General features: G+C 44.4%; 1 protein-coding gene across 1 annotated transcript in view; it reads left to right on the forward strand.

Moving 5' to 3' along the window:
• The window catches only part of LOC140185043 (uncharacterized), a 423,878-nt gene that overhangs the window by 98,010 nt on the left and 305,091 nt on the right, over positions 1–20,777 (forward strand). The window lies entirely within an intron of this gene.

Genomic DNA, 20,777 nt, shown 5'->3' on the forward strand with positions numbered 1-20,777 from the left:
CCACAACTCATGTGGAGCCTTGAAATCGATATGGCTATTGGAAATGTGGGAACATGTTAATCGGTTGCACCTTATCAGCTTCCCCTTCTATATCCTGAGAGACACCCAGTGGGAGGGGGAAGGAGAGGGGTAATTGATTGTATCCTTGATCTGCAGTATAACGTCAGTGTTGTACTTATTTCTGCCCCTGCAGTGCTCGGACTGGACTCGCGTGTAACAGTGGACAACAGGACTGAGTGCGTGCAGGTCAGAGTATTCACTGCTTAGCACGTTCAGTTATATATCTCTGTGCCCCTTTAGCGACGGACTGGGATTGTACAGTGCCCCGTACACTCTCTCTCTTTCTCTGTTATTCAAAGCCATTGTGGACCACGTCTGCTCGCCCTGCCTGTGCTTCCTCCGAGTCACGCTGAGCTCTGACACCAGTGAGATAACGCAACACCCTGCCGTCTCACTCGTGGCCACAGATACAGAGATGTGTGCTAAAGAGTTTCCTATCATTACCGTTCAACAAGAACACAGAACATAGCCACCCTCGGCTTAACGTGTCCGTGCTGAACACAAAGCTAAATAAAACAAAATCTCTTCTACTTGTTTTTACACTACGTCCCTCCCTTTCCTTCAAGTTCATGTGCTTATCGAAAGCTTTTAAATTCCACTATAAATGCTTCCACAACTCCCCATGCAGCACGTTCCAGCACCGAACCCTCTCAACGTAAAGAAATATTCCTGTTCTGTATATATTTACACATAACCTCCCTCTCACCAGAAAGCTGTGCCTTCCACTACTGGACATTTGGTACTGGGGAAATAGATGCTGACTGTCTACCCCTTCTATAGAAACCATAGAAACCATAGAAACTACAGCACAGAAACAGGCCTTTTGGCCCTTCTTGGCTGTGCCGAACCATTTTCTGCCTAGTCCCACTGACCTGCACACGGACCATATCCCTCCATACACCTCCCATCCATGTATCTGTCCAATTTATTCTTAAATGTTAAAAAAAGAACCTGCATTTACCACCTCGTCTGGCAGCTCATTCCATACTCCCACCACTCTACGTGTGAAGAAGCCCCCCCCATGTTCCCTTTAAACTTTCCCCCCCTCACCCTTAACCCATGTCCTCTGTTTTTTTTTCTCCCCTTGCCTCAGTGGAAAAAGCCTGCTTGCATTCAATCTATCTATACCCATCATAATTTTATATACCTCTATCAAATCTCCCCTCATTCTTCTACGCTCCAGGGAATAAAGTCCTAACCTATTCAACCTTTCTCTGTAACTCAGTTTCTCAAGTCCCGGCAACATCCTTGTAAACCCTCTCTGCACTCTTTCAACCTTATCTATATCCTTCCTGTAATTTGGTGACCAAAACTGAACACAATACTCCAGATTCGGCCTCACCAATGCCTTACACAACCTCATCATAACATTCCAGCTCTTATACTCAATACTTCGATTAATAAAAGCCAATGTACCAAAAGCTCTCTTTACGACCCTATCTACCTGTGACGACACTTTCAGGGAATTTTGTATCTGTATTCCCAGATCCCTCTGTTCCACTGAACTCCTCAGTGCCTTACCATTAACCCTGTATGTTCTACGTTGGTTTGTCCTTCCAACGTGCAATACCTCACACTTGTCAGTATTAAACTCCATCTGCCATTTTTCAGCCCATTTTTCCAGCTGGTCCAAGTCCCTCTGCAGGCTCTGAAAACCTTCCTCACTGTCTACTACACCTCCAATCTTTGTATCATCAGCAAACTTGCTGATACAATTTACCACATTATCATCCAGATCATTGATATCGATGACAAATAACAATGGACCCAGCACTGATCCCTTTGGCACACCACTAGTCACAGGCCTCCACTCAGAGAAGCAGTTCTCTACCACCACTCTCTGGCTTCTTCCATCCAGTCAATGTCTAATCCAATTTACCACCTCTCCATGTATACCTAGCGACTGAATTTTCCTAACTAACCTCCCATGCGGGACCTTGTCAAAGGCCTTACTGAAATCCATGTAGACAATATCCACTGCCTTGCCTTCATCCACTTTCCTGGTAAACTCCTCGAAAAACTCCAACACATTGGTCAAACATGACCTACCACGCACAAAGCCATGTTGACTCTCCCTAATAAGCCCCTGTTATCCAAATGCTTGTAGATTCTGATTCTTAGTACTCCCTCCAATAACCTACCTACTACTGACGTTAAAGTCATCGGCCTATAATTTCCCGGATTACTTTTCGATCCTTTTTTAAACACCGGAACAACATGAGACACTTTCCAATCCTCCGGAACTTCACCCGTAGACAGCGACATTTTAAATATTTCCGCCAGGGCGCCTGCAATTTCAACACTAGTCTCCTTCAAGGTCCGAGGGAACACTCTGTCAGGTCCCGGGGATTTATCCACTTTAAATTTCCTCAAGACAGCAAGCACCTCCTCCTTTTCAATCTGTACAATTTACATGGTCTCACTACTTCATTCCCTCAATTCCATAGATTTCATGCCAGCTTCCTTGGTAAATACAGACGCAAACAACCTATTTAAGATCTCCCCCATTTCCTTTGGCTCCGCACAAAGCCGACCACTCTGATCTTCAAGAGGACCAATTTTATCCCTTACAATCCTTTTGCTCTTAATATACTTGAAAAAGCTCTTTGGATTATCCTTCACTTTGACTGCCAAGGCAACCTCATGTCTTCTTTTAGCCCTCCTGATTTCTTTCTTAAGTATTTTCTTGCACTTCTTATACTCCTCAAGCACCTGATTTACACCCTGTTTCCTATACATTTCATACAACTCCCTCTTCTTCTTTATCAGAGTTGCAATATCCCTTGAGAACCAAGGTTCCTTATTCCTATTCCTGTTCAATTCCTATTCCTATGTCTCTCATGTTTTATAAAGTTCTGTCATGCCTCAGATCGGCCGGCTAGTCACCGAGGGAAACGGTCCCCGGCCATGCATTTTTTTTTGTAACTGAAGCCCTCCTGTCCGGGCAATATCCATCTGAAACTTCTGTACACCATCCAGTTTCGGTTGCCTCACTATTGGAAGGATGTGGAAACATTGGAAAGGGTACCGAGGAGATGTACCAGGGTGCTGCCTGGTTTAGAGAGTATGCATTATGATCACAGATTAAGGGAGCTAGGGCTTTATTCTTTGGAGAGAAGGAGGATGAGAGGAGACATAAAAGAGGTATACAAGATATTAAAAGGAATAAATAGAGCGGACAGCCAGCGCCTCTTCCCCAGGGCACCACTGTTCAATGCAAAAGGACATGGCTTTAAGGTAAGGGGTGGAAAGTTCAAGGGGGATATTAGAGGAAGGTTTTTTACTCAGAGAATGGTTGGTGTGTGGAATGCTCTGCCTGAGTCAGTGGTGGATGCAGATACACTAGTGAAGTTTAAGAGGCTACTGGACAGGTATATGGAGGAATTTAAGGTGGGCTGTTATATGGGAGGCAGGGTGTAAGTGTTGGCACAACAGTGTGGGCCGCAGGACTTGTACTGTGCTGTACTATTCTATGTTCTATGTTCTATCTCCAGATTAATAAACATCCTTCCTACGGCGTGACGACCAGAACTGCAGACGGTGATCCAAATGCGACCAAATGAACAAGTTGTACAACTGTTACGCGACACTACAACACTTTCAATGCCTGTATGATGAAGGCAAATATATCGCGCACCTCCTTCACCATCCGATCTTCAAGGCACAGGACAGAGGGTCGTCGCTTTGAACAGAGATGGGAGAGTTTTCTTTAGTCTGTGGATGGTGAATCTGTGGTATTCATCGTCAAACGTTTGCTTGTGCTGAGCATTTCTGCTGGTGCACAGATTTGCTGGAATTTTTCGAATCATGAGACATTCGGGGACGCAATCAAATCTCTGTTTGAAAGTTCTACTGGCTGTCGCTGTCGCCTGAAGCACTTAAGGCACAGGAAATACAAGACGAAGACTAAACTGTCCCTCCCTGTCTGCTCCAGCACCAGTAATTCTGCAGATGCTGGAAATTCAAGCAACACACATCAAAGTTGCTGGGTGATCGCAGCAAGCCTGGCAGCTTCTATAGGAAGAGGTACAGTCGACGTTTCGGGCCGAGACCCTTCGTCAGGACTAACTGAAGGAAGAACTAGTAAGAGATTTGAAAAATGGGAGGGGGAGGGGGAGATCCAAAATGATAGGAGAACACAGGAGGGGGAGGGATGGAGCCAAGAGCTGGACAGGTGATTGGCAAAAAGGATATGAGAGGATCGTGGGACAGGAGGCCCAGGGAGAAGGAAAAGGGGCGGGGTGGGGAAAACCCATAGGTTGGGCAAGGGGTATAATCAGAGGGACAGAGTGAGAAAAAGGAGAGAGAGAGAGAGAAAGAATGTGTGTATATAAATAAATAACGGATGGGGTACGAGGGGGCGGTGGGGCATTAGTGGAAGTTAGAGAAGTCAATGTTCATGCCATCAGGTTGGAGGCTACCCAGACGGAATATAAGGTGTTGTTCCTCCAACCTGAGTGTAGCTTCATCTTTACAGTAGAGGAGGCCGTGGATAGACATATCAGAATGAGAATGGGATGTGGAATTAAAATGTGTGGCCACTGGAAGATCTTGCTTTCTCTGGCGGACAGAGCGTAGGTGTTCAGCAAAACGATCTCCCAGTCTGCGTCGGGTCTCGCCAATATAAGGAAGGCCACATCGGGAGCACCGGACGCAGTATATCACCCCAGTCGACTCACAGGCGAAGTGTCGCCTCACCTGGAAGGACTGTCTGGGGCCCTGAATGGTGGTAAGGGGGAAAGTGTAAGGGCATGTGTAGCACAAGGATAAGTGCCAGGAGGGAGATCAGTGGGGAACTGTTCTGGCACTCTGATTCCCATACCTTTAAAACTCTGGTTTAATCCCCAACGTGCAGCACTTACAAATCCTCCTGTCCGGATGTTATTTCCATTCCACTTCAGGTGCAAACTGACTCTGCTGTGTAGTTGCCTCCTTCCCTGGAAGATAGCCCTTCCTTCTACAACAACTGCTTAGCCTCATGCACTATTTCTTTTTTCTGAGCTTGCTAGCTCCTGGCACGGATTGAAATCCCGATATCAGCTTTGCTCTTTGACTTAGATGCTTACTCTCTGAGGTCAGTTTGCAGGACCTCATCATTCTTCCTACCTATGTCACTGGTACCAACATGAACTTGGTTTTCACCTTCCGACTTAAAACTTTTCAGTACTACATGCATGATATCCCGGACATTTTCAGCCGGAAGACAACACACCCTCCGGTAATCTCGTTTTCGTCCACAATATCGCATTTCCTTTCCCGTGTCTAATGAATCACCGAACAGCACAGCTAGCCTCTTCACATTCCTTTCCTTCTGGGTCGAAGAGTCAGGCTCGGTGCCAGAGACCTGATTCCTGTGACTTTCCACTGCTAGGTTATCCCACACCCCATCCCCCACAGTATCCAAAGTAGATTACCTATTGTAGTGTGGGATGGTCCCAAGGTTACGCAGCACTAGCTCTTTATACCATTTTCCCATTCGGACTGTCACCCAGATTCCTGTACCCGGCACCACGAGTGTAACTTCTTCTCTATATGTCCAGTCCATAACCCCCAACCTCTCGAATGAACTCCAGCTCCAACACTAACTCATTAACGCAGAGCGTTGGAAACTTCAGCTGGATGCACTTCTCGCAGGCGCAGTGGTCAGGAACACTGGAGGTTTTCCTACTGTTCCACATCCCTCAGGAGGAGCATTCCGCTATCCTACCTGCTGTTGTAACCGAGCAAATATAAAGGAAGAAGAATAATAAGCTCTCCCTCAAATTTGTTGTTGTGTTTTGTTTTGTTTTTTTTTTGTTGTTGTTGCCTTTTCTCACTGAAACCTCGAAGTCTCGAAGAACCAAAGCCTCAAAATCCCGACTTGAGCTCTGTTTTCTCCAACGATGGCCGATACGGCAATGGTCGCTCCGCATGATACGTCTCACTTTAAGTTGTTCTTTACATTCAATCCTGTTTAAAGCTCCATACTGCCGCGAGTCGCTGCCTTTTTCTACTCAATCGGCGATCCTGAGGGAACCATGTCTACTCAAGCTTCTGCTGTCCGATTAATTGTATCCAATTCAAGGATCTTCCATTTATTGCAGCAGACGTTCAGCAATGGAATTACAACAGGAGCTAGCTAAGGTTTGAAAATCTATCCTTTGGAGTCGTCATTATCATTGTTTAAACGCACTTTGTTTCTTCTTGTCTTGCAATATTTTGCTTCCTTGCACATTCTTCACGTAATTCTCTGAATTCTTGTTGAAAATGCTTTGCGGTAACTTTGCTCAAATTCGCTGAAATTTCAACGTACTGTATGTTCAACTGAATCGCTTGGGGATAACTGCCAAGTACGTTTCAGAAATTTCTACCCAGCCCATATTATGTTTAAAGATTCTGTTCTCTAGACATGAAATGGCCTAGCTTGTACAATGCGAAGTAAATATTTTGAAAGCCTCCGCTATTCTGAATTGATTTCGACAATCCGCACTATTTGCTTGTTTTGTATTTTTGTTTTGATAAACTGCTTTTGGAACATGAATTATTACCTATGCTGGCTTCGTATTTAGCTTCTACGCTCTGTTCAAAACCTTTGCTTTTTTTTATCGGGCAGGTCTAATGACAACATTACTGAAGTGAGCTGTTTTTTTTTTCTCATTTTCCCTCCAGTTTTAATCCTACTTTCTCTCTGAAATGGATGGCGTGTTTCAAGAGATGAATAATAGTACGTAACGTCGACTGGCACCACTACCACGTTGAATGCAATGTCAATTTAATGACTTGTTTGGTATTCAAAACAACAGCAGTTAGGATGTCGTTGGGCTATTGATTATGTGGGCTGATAGATGTTAAAGAGCATCAGCGTATTCCATTAGTTCCTATTTCATGCATTTCATTACCAGGTGAACTAAAAGATCCATCTTTACATCTAGGCAGAAAGCAATATCCCTTCTAGCTTGAAGCAAACAAACATTTTTATAAAAATCTGTCTTGCCCTTTAAAATTACTGTTGGTCAAAAGTCACTGAAGGCTTTGAAGCAAACTGTAATGGACAGATGTGATTGAGGCGATAGCCCCATTAACAAAGGTTTAAATTTTCCCAATCTTCACGCATTACTGTTATTCATTAACAGAGTTTCATGTTTTGCACTTTCATTATCTGGAGTAAACAAAACGTTTCGCAAGACGGCTTCATTTGGCTGTCGTAATCTATCTGTTATGTATATGAATAAATCCTCACTCATAACGTCCCTGCAGAGACATCAACAGATATAAATACTCAGGCGATGCGGCGCCAGGGAATTAATGTGTGAGGCTGTCCCACAGCAGAAAGTGACGCGTTACTCTACATTGAAAATGCAGGGACAATACCTCAGCTTCGAGAACATAATGTACATGATTATTGCCGTCATCGGTTTGCCTGGTAAGTGAATACAAACAATCAAGTTGTTTACCTCGGGTGTGAACAATTATGAAAATATAAGGAGCTGCCAAGGAATGGTAGCCCATCAGAGTTCTGATCAACGAAGCCTCAATTTAAATGTTCGAATCAGATCTGCAGTTATGCAAAGTAAACACCAGTCTGCAACTTCTGCGTTCTTGCAGCAGTTTCCTGGACAATGTTGGAACCGGGAGGGCCACGTGTTGCTGGAACTCATTAACACTGAGTTAATTATTTGACTCATCTTTGTGGCAGGAATCAATCTGAGAAGCTGACACGACAGAAATGTGCCTGCGTTTATTCACTAACTTTACTGATCAAACTGGGCCAGCGGCTTCCTAACAGCGCAAACACCTGTCGCTGCAGATTTGCGCTTAGCTTCAGTTACTACTGATGTTGAGCAACCGAATCAATGGCAGTACGTCAGGGGGAGCGTCTGTCACAGTAGAAGCGTACCCCTTGTTACAGTCGTCCCGAAGCACAGCGACATTGCTGAGACCATTATCATATATTTCCTTCTTCCTCACGCCAGGATATAACTTCGCCCTTCGCCTCGCATCAGGCAGCGAGTAGTCAGAGCAGTCTGTAGTACTGCAATGCACTGACGATCGGATTGGATCACAATCTACAGGTATCGTTAAAATACTGAATATCCCCTGCCAGCGAACAGTATTCCTTCCCTCCCGCTGTTCGCCTTAATTTCATTGTGTCTTTCTTAATGAGAAAGCGGTTTGTTATGGTCCGGTTCGGACTGCGTCTAATCTTATCTCATTATAATCACTGACAGAAATTGAAAGCTTCTAGATTGTGCATGTGACAGTGGAGGCTTTCATATGACCCTGATATTAAATGTTCGTTATCCCACAATTTCTCTTCCTTTTCTTTCCTTAACTAGTTAACATAACATCTATCGTCATCTTGTCCCGGGGAAAGTGCGGCCTGTCCACCTGCACAACCCGCTACCTCGTCGCCATGGCAGCGGCGGATTTATTACTAATTTTGACAGAAGTCATCTTGCTTCGGATTAAGTACCACTCTTTCCCGGGGACGTTCCTGGACATCACACCTGTGTGCAGTGTGATATTTGCATTGTCTCGTGCAGCAGCAGATTATTCTGTTTGGTTCACCGTCGCCTTTACCTTTGATCGATTCGTCGCTATTTGTTGCCAGAAGCTGAAAGCAAAATATTGTACCAACGAAAATGCGGTTGCTATTTTAACAGTAATCGGTATTTTGTTTCTTCTGAAAAATGTTCCGTTCTACTTTTTATTTGGACCTCGAGACATCATTGACAACGTGTCATGGTACTGTTATATCAATCCAAGTTTTTACTCCGACATAGGGTGGGTGGTATTTGACTGTTTTGATAAAGTTTCAACTCCGTTGACTCCGTTCGCTGTAATTCTGATGCTCAACGCTTTGACTGTCAGGCACATTTTAGTGGCCAGTCGGATTCGTAAAGAACTGGTACGTCGGAATAAAGAGGAGACCCGCTGTGACCGGGAACTGGAGAGCAGGAGGCGGTCTATTGTCCTGCTATTCGCTCTGTCCGGCAACTTTATATTCCTGTGGCTAGCGTTTATATTAGATTTCATCTATTACCATGTTACAGGAGGAGGGGAGGGTCGATATCATTCGGCAATAGTCTTAGATGACATCGGCTATTTGCTGCGGAATTTTAGCTGCTGCACGAACACATTTATTTACGTGGCAACTCAATCCAAGTTCAGGGAGCAACTAAAGAGCGCGATTAAGCATCCGGTCACCTTAACACTACATATCATTCACAAATGCGCCCCATGAATATACAGAGGTGAGCCAATTGATTCTTCAGTCCATTTGAAGCCTCTGACATTCATGTCCTATCAACAATATTTTGCTGCCTCTATCAGATTCTGACCTCCCAATTAGAAACACAAAGATATATTTGTGTTATTTTCTTAGTGATATGGCAGGATAACAGATTCCTTGGTCCAACGACCAAATTACACGTATACGAGCAATTAAACTATTACCTCAATATGGTTTTTGGAATGTGCGAACTTAACACCCATATTTATTGCTCGTGGTCATGGGAAGGACATGCAAAATTCTTATAAAATGCGGTGGAATTAAATGTGGGTCTGCTGATGTAGACCACTTGGATGCTGAAGGAGTAACGTCGTTAAATATGACCAAAGGTGATCAGTCGCAGAGCTCAGTTCCTCAATGAAATACTCAAACATCAGCCATCCAGGGTAATGAATTCCACGGATTTATCGTGACCTTCATGACTGTAAAATTAACAATCAAACGTCCCGTTTTTGGGGAAAAAAAACTCAATTACAGACACTTTCATCATAGATCTGTCACGTCCTCTTGAATGTTAAATATATATTAGTGGTCATAGAACATAGAACACTGCCACTCAGTTCAGGCTGTTCGGCCTATGGTGTTATGGACAGTTTAAACGTCGCTAAAATCAATGGTATAATTCTCTCCGAAATTGATCTCCATCTTAGTCTCATCCAAGTACCTATACATGATTCTCTTAAAGATCCCTAATGTATTTGCCTCTACTATCACACCTGGCCCCCTGTGTTGGGCACGTGGCCAAGTGGTTAAGGCGTTCGTCTAGTTAGATTAGATTAGTTTATAAGGACACTCATCCTCGTTTATTACCACTTAGAAATGCATGCATTAAAATATGATACAATGTTCCTCCAGAGTGATATCACAAAAAAAGGCCAAACCAAGACTAAAACTGAGAAAACCACATAATTATAACATATAGTTACAACAATGCAAAGCAATACCATAATTTGACCATGGACACGGTAAAAAAAAAGACTCAAAGTCCCCGATCGACTCATCATCTTCCGCAAGTGGCAGAAAGGAGAAACTCCCCCGCCATGAACCTCCAAGAGCCGACAGCTTGCCAATGCATTGGATGCACCCGACCGCAGCCGACTCAGAGTCTGTCCGAAAATTTAGAGCCTCCGAACGGCCCCTCCGATACAGTCTCTCCGTGATCTGAAGGTCGCTAGTTCGAGCCTCAGCTGTAGCGGCGTGTTTGTGTCCTCCAGCAAGGCACTTAACCACACATTGCTGTAGCGTCTGTGCGAGGAGTGGCGCCCCACACAGACTTCCAATCTGCGCCTTGTAAGGCATGAAAATGCCCGACACAGTCCTCTCAAGGTCTGAGTCGACGTTCCTCCCCTCCTCCTCCCCTCCCCATCACACCTGGGGCATTCCACCACTCCACCACTCTGCGCGTAAAGAAAACGAAACACCTTACTGCCGTTGTTACCTTAGCCTTTTCCCCAACACCTAAAACCTCATGCCTCCTCCTCATTTCCGTTATAATTCTCGCTTTGCTTTCGAACTATCATCTTTTCATGCTCTTATCATCTGTACTCCTCTGTTATGTTATCACTCATCTTCTGAGTATCCAAAGAAAAATTCCATAGCTCGCTAAACCTATGACCTGTTCCGTAATCCAGGCAGCATCTTGTCAACTCTCCTCTGCATCTTGTTGAAAGTGTCCACATCCTTTACCAGAACTGAACAAGAAGTCCAAGTGTGGTCTAATTTGAGCTTTAGAGAGCTGGGACAATTACTCGTGGCTCTTGAGCTTAATGCCCCGACTAATGAAGGCAAACTCCACACGGCAGCTGAACAAACTTGCCAACTTTGTGTGGAAGCTTTGACAAATCTGTAACATGAGGTCCAAGTTCCCTCACTGCTCCTGCATGCACCGCCAATAATCCTGCCAGTAAGCACGTATTCTGACTTCAAGTTCGACATTCCAAAGTGAATCAGTTCATGGTTTTCCCAGATGAACTTATTTGCAGATCTTAGTCAAGCTTTCCGTCCTATTAAGTTCCCTTTGTAAATCTGGACAGCATTATATATCATCATGACATTGTAGCAACAGCAAAATTACAAATACAGTCTTCCACTTTGTCTTCCATGTCATTTATTTATATAAAAGAAATCAGGGGGAGCAGAGGTCCCAGAATAGATTTCTGCGAATGCAATTCCAGGCAAAACACGCTCCACCCTGAACACTCTCTGCCTTCTACTGGGGGTGGGGGGGGGGCGTTAATTCTCAATCTGCACAATTTGGATCACTTGTCCCCTTAATCAATACACTTTGTCACATCCTCAAAGAATTCATAGACAAGGGAGCCATGAGCAGACTTCACAAAAAACATGTTGACAAATCAGACAATGGTTTTGAAATGCTACTAAATAACTTATGAAAGCATATTGTACAATTATTTTCCACCACTGAATTAAGTCTTATTATTCGATAATATACATTACCCTCAACCCTTTCCTGAATAAACGAGTAAAATTCAGGACACGCCAATATCCTGACACTACTGCTGGAGCCAATGACAATGCAAAGAACATCGCCAGTGACTTTACCATCTCTACGCTTGCATCCCGTAGTAGTCCGAGAATATCGTCCGGTACTGGGATTTATCTATCCTGAGTTTAATCAAAAGTCCAGCCAATCTTGTTCCATAACGTCCGTTTTTCATAATAAGGTTATTTTAAAACCTCCAACAATTATTTCAATGACAATCCGTTCATTCCTGGAATCCACCCATTACAATAGCTTGTACTCGCCTCCAATTCAACTACAGCCTTTCTTAAAGATCAACTATCAACGACACTCCAGCTGCAAATTAAATGAAAAGCTGAATACTTTTATCAAGTTTTATATACGTGCGTATATGTACGTAAACCAAACAGTAAATGTCACCCATTTTCAATCATTTAGATATTCGTGTGCATTTTTGTTCCTTAGAGCGAATGGCACGATATCACATTTTAGACGCCAAGCTGCATTTGCGAAGCCATCTCAAATTTTCTCTGACTTTCAATATAGCAACATCTTCTGATCCTAAGAATCTTCCATTTCTGCTTATCGGAAAAGAATCTCCCATTCCTCTATCCTCATCCTCATCCTCTCTCTCTCTCTCTCTCTCTCTCTCTCTCTCCCCCCCGTCACTGTTTCTCTACCCCCCACCTCTCTCTCTGTCTCTCGTTCTCTCTCTCCTCCTATATACACACACTGAGTCATTAACATGTCGTCAGATGAGATATCTTTAGATTGCAGATATATATATTTTTTTATCTGCAATCCTCTATTCCATGATGTTACACCGGAATCCGAACATTTTCCAAATTTGCAGAAGGCTCGAGTTCATCTTACTCTTTCTATCTGTCATTCATCTATCTATCTATCTATCTATCTATCTGTCCGTCCATCTATCTATCTATCTATCTATCTGTCTGTCTGTCCGTCCGTCTGTCTATCTATCTATCTATCTATCTATCTATCTATCTATCTATCTATCTATCTATCTTTCCATCTTTCCATCTATCTATCTATCTATCTATCTATCTATCTATCTATCTATCTATCTGTCTTTCCATCTATCTATCTATCCGTCCGTCCATCCATCTATCTATCTATCTATCTATCTTTCCATCTTTCCATCTATCTATATATCTATCTATCTATCTGTCTGTCTGTCTGTCTGTCTGTCTGTCTGTCTGTCTGTCTGTCTGTCTGTCCGTCCGTCCGTCCGTCCGTCCATCTATCTATCTATCTATCTGGGTGTCTGTCTGTCTTGCTGTCTATATGTTATCTACACATACGTTTATACTTACTAAATTAACAGAACTGTAGTCACGCTGATACGCAACGAGTGAAGCAACACACTCCGTCGAGAAGGGTCTGGTTGAAGTCTTGTCTGTTTCAATCAGCGCGCTAAAGACCCCGCTCGCATTATCCCCCGCTCTTTTAGGGCGGGATGACGTCGGCTTCCGGGCCGACGTCTGCCCCGCACTCGGAGCCCTCTCGCAGCCCTCCAGCGACTGCTGGAGCCGGTTCACTTGCCGCGTGGGCGAGCCGCCACAATAGTGTGCCAAATTGTAAGTCTTGTCAATGTAATTGCTTATCTTCTTGTTTTACCCCCTTGACTCATAAAACTAACAGGTATGTATTCTGTAAAGGTGTCTCCATTGATGCCTATTATCCCACCAGTAATGCTATAATTCATAACCCACCAATCCCTGATTTGCTAGGTGGAAGTTCTTTTATCCACGGTTGAAATTTTAACAGCTTTTGTAACTGATCCTCTATGTCCAGAGACCCATAGAAAGTGGACCTATAAACCAATACTTTGTGTACGAAATAATATTTGATGAGTTTCCAACAGTAAATCTGTCCTGCTGTGAGAATTACCTGTTTTAAGACTCATCAAAACCGAAGAGACATCTGAACAAGTTACAACTTAACATGAACAAATTTTCACACCCCACTGTAAGCCTAAAATGAATGAAACGAATTCTACTGTATATACTGATAAATGGTTGGTATCTTTGTCATCAACAATAATTCATCCACAATAAGCAGCCGCATTAACATCCCTGTTAAGTTATCTTCGGATTCTTCTGCAGCAATGTATAACATATCATAATAATTTTCCTCACTATATTGACAAATCAACAGATTCTCAAGCATAACAGAATCCTTAGACTTTATTAAGTCGTGTATCTAAAATCAACTAAAGTCATTGAAAAAAAAATGGTAGGGTTACCGAGAACGCGACAGTGGGATATATTGCAAATCCAATGAACCCATATTCCCAGCATGATGAGAACCCAGGCACCCAATACTAAAAACAGCCTTCTTGTGAAGTTCCCAACGGTCCTCCAACACACCTTTAACAGGATGATCATTTCTGCGCCCCCTCAAATTAATCATTAAATTCAATCTCTGCGATTTCAACCAGTAAATCCGAACCAGGAGACGACCTTACTGTACCAGAAGGAAATGTTAAAGCCTATGCTTGTATCACATACAAATATTTTAAAATTGAGATGAAGCTGATCCATAAGCCACACAGACATAATCAAGAACAGATCGAATTAAACAAATATAAACGGTCAACAAATATTTTCGTGCAGCACCCCAAGAATACCCACGTAGGTGCCTGAGGAGATTTACTGCTCCTTTATATTTATCAATTATTTTACTGATATGGTGCTTCTATGTCAGCTTATTATCCATCCACTTGCCTGGAAATCTTATCACTGACATATTTTCAAGAGTTTGATCATATGATTTCAAATCAATGTAGGTCTATTAATCCTGATCACAGTAAACCTTCCTTTATTAAATCCACCGGCTCCCCCAAGTCAGTGTTCAACCCTGATTCCGCCAACACACCCATTCTGTACATATCTGCAAATCGGTGTGCACCCACAAATCTCTGCTCACCGACAAACCCACATTCAACCCTCAAATCAGTGTGCACCCGCAAAGCATCCGACACCTCAAAGTCTCTTTGCACTCACAGATTCGCTGGCATACTTCTAAGTCCGTACACATCCGCAAAGCCGCTTGCACCCCCAGATTCAGCGACAAATCTGGAAACCACTGTAAGACCAAAATGATGGCAAGCGATTCTGCTGTATATCCTGATAAATGGCTGGTAGGTCGTTTCATTATTGTTACCTATAATTCAGACACAAAAACAGCCACACCAACAATCCCAGTTAAATTATATTTTGATCCTTCTGTAAAAATGGTTAACCTCTCTCAATAATTTTCCTTAATATCTGCTGAACCAACAGATTCTCAGACATAACGTCGACTTCATTAAAACGTGTATCCTGAAATCAGCTAAAGGCATTGAAAGAAACAAAGTGGGGTTACCGAGAACAACACTGTGGGGCATTTTGCATGAGAACCCAGGCACTGGAAATTAAAAATACTCTTCTTGTGAAGTTCCCAACGAACCCACAACACATCGTTAACAGGATGATACTTTCTTTGCCCCTCAAATTAATCCAGTATATTAATATTAATTTCAACCCCCACAGTTTCAACCAGTAAAGCCGAAACAGGAGACGACCTTACTGCACCACAACACAATCATAAAACCTCTGCTAGTATCACGCTCAAACATTCTGAAGTTGAAGATGAAGCTGATCCATGATCCACACACCCATAATCAAGAACAGATCGAATTGAACAAATATAAATGCTCAACAGATATTTTCGTGCAGCACCCCAGAATACCCACATAGACACCAGAGAATATGAAACCGGAGAGATCCCTGTCTGATCCTTCCAGTTATAGGCGAATATCAGTAACGTCTCATTTATGTAAACTTATGGAACATATGGTAATCGAGCGTTTGAATTATATTTTAGAAAAGAGAGGTGATATAGCATTTTATAACGTCAGCAAATAGATGGGATTTTAGTTTTCAGTAGCTAGGAGACAGGTTATGTATTTTATAAACAGGATTAATAGACTTGCACTTGGTTTGAAATCATATGATCAAACTACTGAAAAAGAGTCAGTGGTCAGATTTCTAGGCATGTGGATGGATAATAAGCTGATATGGAATCACCGGATCAGTATAATAATTGATAAATATAAAGTGGGGGGGGGGTGTTCACACTTTGGTGAGTGTCGTCACCTGCTCTGAATGTCTGATGGATTTCAATCAGTCATTCATCCTTGTGTCACCCTACCGACCTTCTACGCACGTAAATCAAAGAGATCAGAAGTTTGAGAGGACGTAATTCACTCAGGCTCGCCGACCGCGTATTAACGGCAGTGGTTCAGGACAGGGTATTTTTGAGCTTTCAGCAGTGGCCAATCAGCATTCAGGATTGATTATCAAGAAGATCTTAAAGTCAGTCAGGAGCAAATGGAGCGGCCAATGTTGGAGTGGACAGAGTTGGAGCGGAGACTTTGAGGTTTCCATGAGGAGAGCACTCAGTCAGAGAAGGCAAAATCATGTTGGAACCAGAATTTTTATATTAACATTTGCTCAGTTAAAACAGTAGAGATGCTATGCAGAATAGTGGTAAGCTCCTCTTGCGGGATGTGGGAAGGCAGGAGACCCTCGTATGTCCCTGATAACTACACTTGTGAGAAGAGCATCCAGCTTCAGCTCCGAACCATAAGCGGCCTTATCTATGTTTCAACTGAAACGGGCCCCGCCCTCCCAGGGGACCCCGACTGACATGCAAAATGCACAGCTTCCAGACGCCGCAATATTCTCCTGCTATTGCCAGCCGAAACACCAGTGGGCGCTCGCAGACTGACATCTGAGAAAATACATTAAAATATTTACTTCACTTGTAAATATTGCTGCTAGCAAAGAAGGTGATTTTTCAATGAGATGAAAATGAAACGCTCCTATCCTAGTGGTGCTGAAAAATGGGAACATATTAGATAACAAAACAAAACGTCTATATAGTCTCCCAAAAGTTACATCTTTCTTTGGCCCAGCATGGTTGGTATGTTATGATTGCACTGCTCCAGGCAAACGCTGTCTCATTCTGCCTTGCAGAGATGATGTACGGTTAGAATGACAATATTTTTTTTATTTGAATCTTGAATCTATAAAAGGCCCGCCAACTGCAGTTGCTGCTGCACCATCGTCACAGCATGGGGCTGCAGTGCCAAGTGACTCGGACTTCAACTACTGCACAGAGTCTTGTCATCTTCAAAAGTTTTCGGATGACTCTGCCATAGTTGGATGCATCAGCAAGGGAGATGAGGCTGAGCATAGGGCTACGGTAGGAAACTTTGTCACATGGTGTGAGCAGAATTACCTGCAGCTTAATGTGAAAAAGACTAAGGAGCTGGTGGTAGACCTGAGGAGAGCTAAGGTACCGGTGACCCCTGTTTCCATCCAGGGGGTCAGTGTGGACATGGTGGAGGATTACAAATACCTGAGGATACGAATTGACAATAAACTGGACTGGTCAAAGAACACTGAGGCTGTCTACAAGAAGCGTCAGAGCCGTCTCTATTTCCTGAGGAGACTGAGGTCCTTTAACATCTGCCGGACGATGCTGCGGATGTTCTACGAGTCTCTGCTGGCCAGTGCTATCATGTTTGCTGTTGTGTGCTGGGGCAGCAGGCTGAGGGTAGCAGACACCAACAGAATCAACAAAATCATTCGTAAGGCTAGTGATGTTGTGGGGTTGGAACTGGACTCTCTGACGGTGGTGTCTGAAAAGAGGATGCTGTCCAAGTTGCATGTCATCTTGGACAACGTCTCCCATCCACTACATAATGCACTGGGTGGGCACAGGAGTACATTTAGCCAGAGATTCATTCCACCGAGATGCAACACAGAGCGTCATAGGAAGTCATTCCTGCCTGTGGCCATCAAACTTTACAACTCCTCCCTTGGAGGGTCAGACACCCTGAGCCATTTTCTTGGCATAATTTATATATTACTATTTAACTATTTATGGTTTTATTACTAGTTACTTATTTATGGTGCAACTGTAACGAAAACCAATTTCCCCCGGGATCATTGAAGTATATAGAATAGTACAGCACAGTACAGGCCCTTCGGCCCACAATGTGCCGACCCTCAAACCCTGCCTCCCATATAAGCCCCCACCTTAGATTCCTCCATATACCTGTCTAGTAGTCTCTTAAACTTCACTAGTGTATCTGCCTCCACCACTGACTCAGGCAGTGAATTCCACGCACCAACCACTCTCTGAGTAAAAAGCCTTCCTCTAATATCCCCCTTGAATTTCCCACCCCTTACCTTAAAGCCATGTCCTCTTGTATTGAGCAGTGGTGCCCTGGGGAAGAGGTGCTAGCTATCCACTCTATCTATTCCTCTTATTATCTTGTACACCTCTATCATGGCTCCTCTCATCCACCTTCTGTCCAAAGAGTAAAGCCCTGGCTCCCTTAATCTCTGATCATAATGCAAGTATGACTATGACTGCAAACCTTACCTGGCTGGTGGTGAGAGGGCCCCTCCCAGTCTGCTCCATCAAAACCCGGAACATTAAGCACCCGTTCCTGTCCACCTCTCAGCCAAGTCTCTTGTAAAGGCCACAACATGCACTGATCCATGCTCTAAGTTCACCACCTTTACCCATAATAATCCTGGCATTAAAATACACACATTTCAAACTATCCATTCCATCGTGTTTTTACTGACCGTGACATCTTCCTTCCTCTCAATCCCTCCACCTTCTGACATAGTGCTCTGGGCCTCATACCCCTGCCAAACCTGTTTAAACACTCACGAGTAGCACCAGCAAACGTCCCATCCAGGAAATCGGTATTCCTGCAGTCCGATGCAACCTGTCCTTCTTGTAAGGGTCATCCCTGCCCCAGAAGAGGTTTCAATGATCCAAGAACCTGAAACCCTGCCCCCTGCACCAGTTCCTTAGCCACTCATTGATCTGTATCATTATCCTATTCCTGCCCTGACTGGCACAGGTCATCAGGAGTAATCCATGGTACAGTATTTTCCTCTTCTATAAGATTTGTTCTTCTTCAGCCCTTTAGCTTACCCGCCTATCGCCTCCCAGCTTCTCACTTCACCGCCCTACACCACCTACTTACTTTCCTCTTCACAGGGCTCCACTTATCATATTCTAGATTGTACTCGTCCGTCCTTCTTATACTGGTTTCTTCCCCCTTTCCGCCTTGTTCTCCCTTGGTTTTCAGCCATTCGGATTGCACATGGGAGCGGTGAGAGCTCCGGAGATCCATCGGCAGCCACTGCGGGGCAGCTCCCGTCCCCTAGCAACACGGAACGAGTCTGGGGGACAGCTCCAGACAACAGGCCCCGTTCCTCGGCGGGGAAAGGTCGGATGCCCTCCGTGTAGCTGAAACATCTCACGGAATCTCCGCCAGTCTCTTCAGTTCTGCCTTCGAAAGGATTCAAGACCCCGGCCGGTGTTGCAGCCGAAACCCGAGGCGCAGCTCCCAGTCTCCGGCCTCACTCGGTCCCGGTTCCAGACTCCGGCCCGCTTCCAGCGCTCAGCGTCCCGCCCACTGACACCCTTCAACCAACGAGAGCATCCTTCTCCCAGCAGTGACCACTGATTGGCTGTGAGTGTGTCTGAGGACGGGCTGCTGCCGGGAGACGGAGATGTCAGTCACAGTTTGTTCTCAAAATCAATGGAAGTTCCCCGAAGCTCAAATTTCAAAGTAAATTTTATTATCAGAGTACAGATAAGTCACCACATACAATCCCGAGAAGCATTTTCCTGCGGACATACTAAGGAAAAGTAAACAATAGTAACCATAACAAAAGCAGGCAGTGTGCTGAAGGTAACAAACGGAACAAATGCAAATATGGAGAAATAGCGATAAATAACAAGAGATGAAATAACCGCAGCGGCTGCCGATGGATCTGGGGAGCTCTCACCGCACCCCTGTGAAATCCGAATGGCTGAAGGCCAAGGGAGAACAAGGCGCAAAGGTAAACTCGTGCTTTAGAAAATAAGAAACAGGAGCAGGCGCTGCCGTTCGGCCCCTTGCGCTGTGCTGCCCCTCAATTAGAAATGGCTGATCTTTGACCTCAGCACCACTTTCCTTCAAAGTTCCCATCCATCATCACCGAGCCCCTAAATATGTCTTTTTAAATTTCGAAAACTCCAGATATTCACCGCACTGTGGGTGGGGAAATTTCTCCTCATCTCAATCCTGCTGAGGCGACCTCGGATTTTGAGTCTGTGATCCCCGGTTCCACTGCCCAGCCAGGAGAAATATCATTCCTGCCCCTACCCTGTAAATACCCTGTGAGACCGTGTCTGCCTCAATCAGGAAGCTTCTCCATGTGAACCTTGTGATAATGAAGTTGCTTACAGTTCTTTCAGATCAGCAGCTTTGTCCACAAGAACAACCGGACAGTGGTCAGCACGGTATGTCCTGCAGTTACTGCAGGAGAAGGACTGGATGGACACAGTGGAGTGGTTCCCTGAGCAGACAGTCCAGACCATCTGACAGAATGCCTCATCACCAGATCTCACCAACAGGAACCAAGACCTTACCTGTCTGGCGGCGAGAGGGGCCCTCCCAGTCTGATCCTTGCTACATATCCGGAGATCACTCCCACAGCGCGCTGCCCCGAGATTACTGCAGTGGAGACGGGACGGTCACTCACCTCTTTGCTTACTTTGATACAAAGAAGTATCAACATCTGATCTGTGTCCAGAGTGAGGGAGACTGGGCTTCTATTGGAGACAGGACGGACAAGGGTTAAGTCACGAAGTTTTTCACATGAAGCGCTGCTGAAATCAGGACCTCGCCGAAAAAAAATATCATTTTCCACCCTGTGATGTAGAATGATCACACGACTTCAATCGCCTTCCAGGTGAAGGTCCTTCCGATCGCAGTGATGGGGCCTTTGGAGATTCAGCTGACATTTTTGTCGCACGAGGTTTTTACGAGATGGGTTTGCTATCCGTATAGCCAACCCTTCTCCGCTCGTAGCCGGGCTT

The sequence above is a fragment of the Mobula birostris genome, chromosome 20, assembly GCF_030028105.1.
Source record: "Mobula birostris isolate sMobBir1 chromosome 20, sMobBir1.hap1, whole genome shotgun sequence".
Taxonomy (NCBI): Eukaryota; Metazoa; Chordata; class Chondrichthyes; order Myliobatiformes; family Myliobatidae; genus Mobula; species Mobula birostris.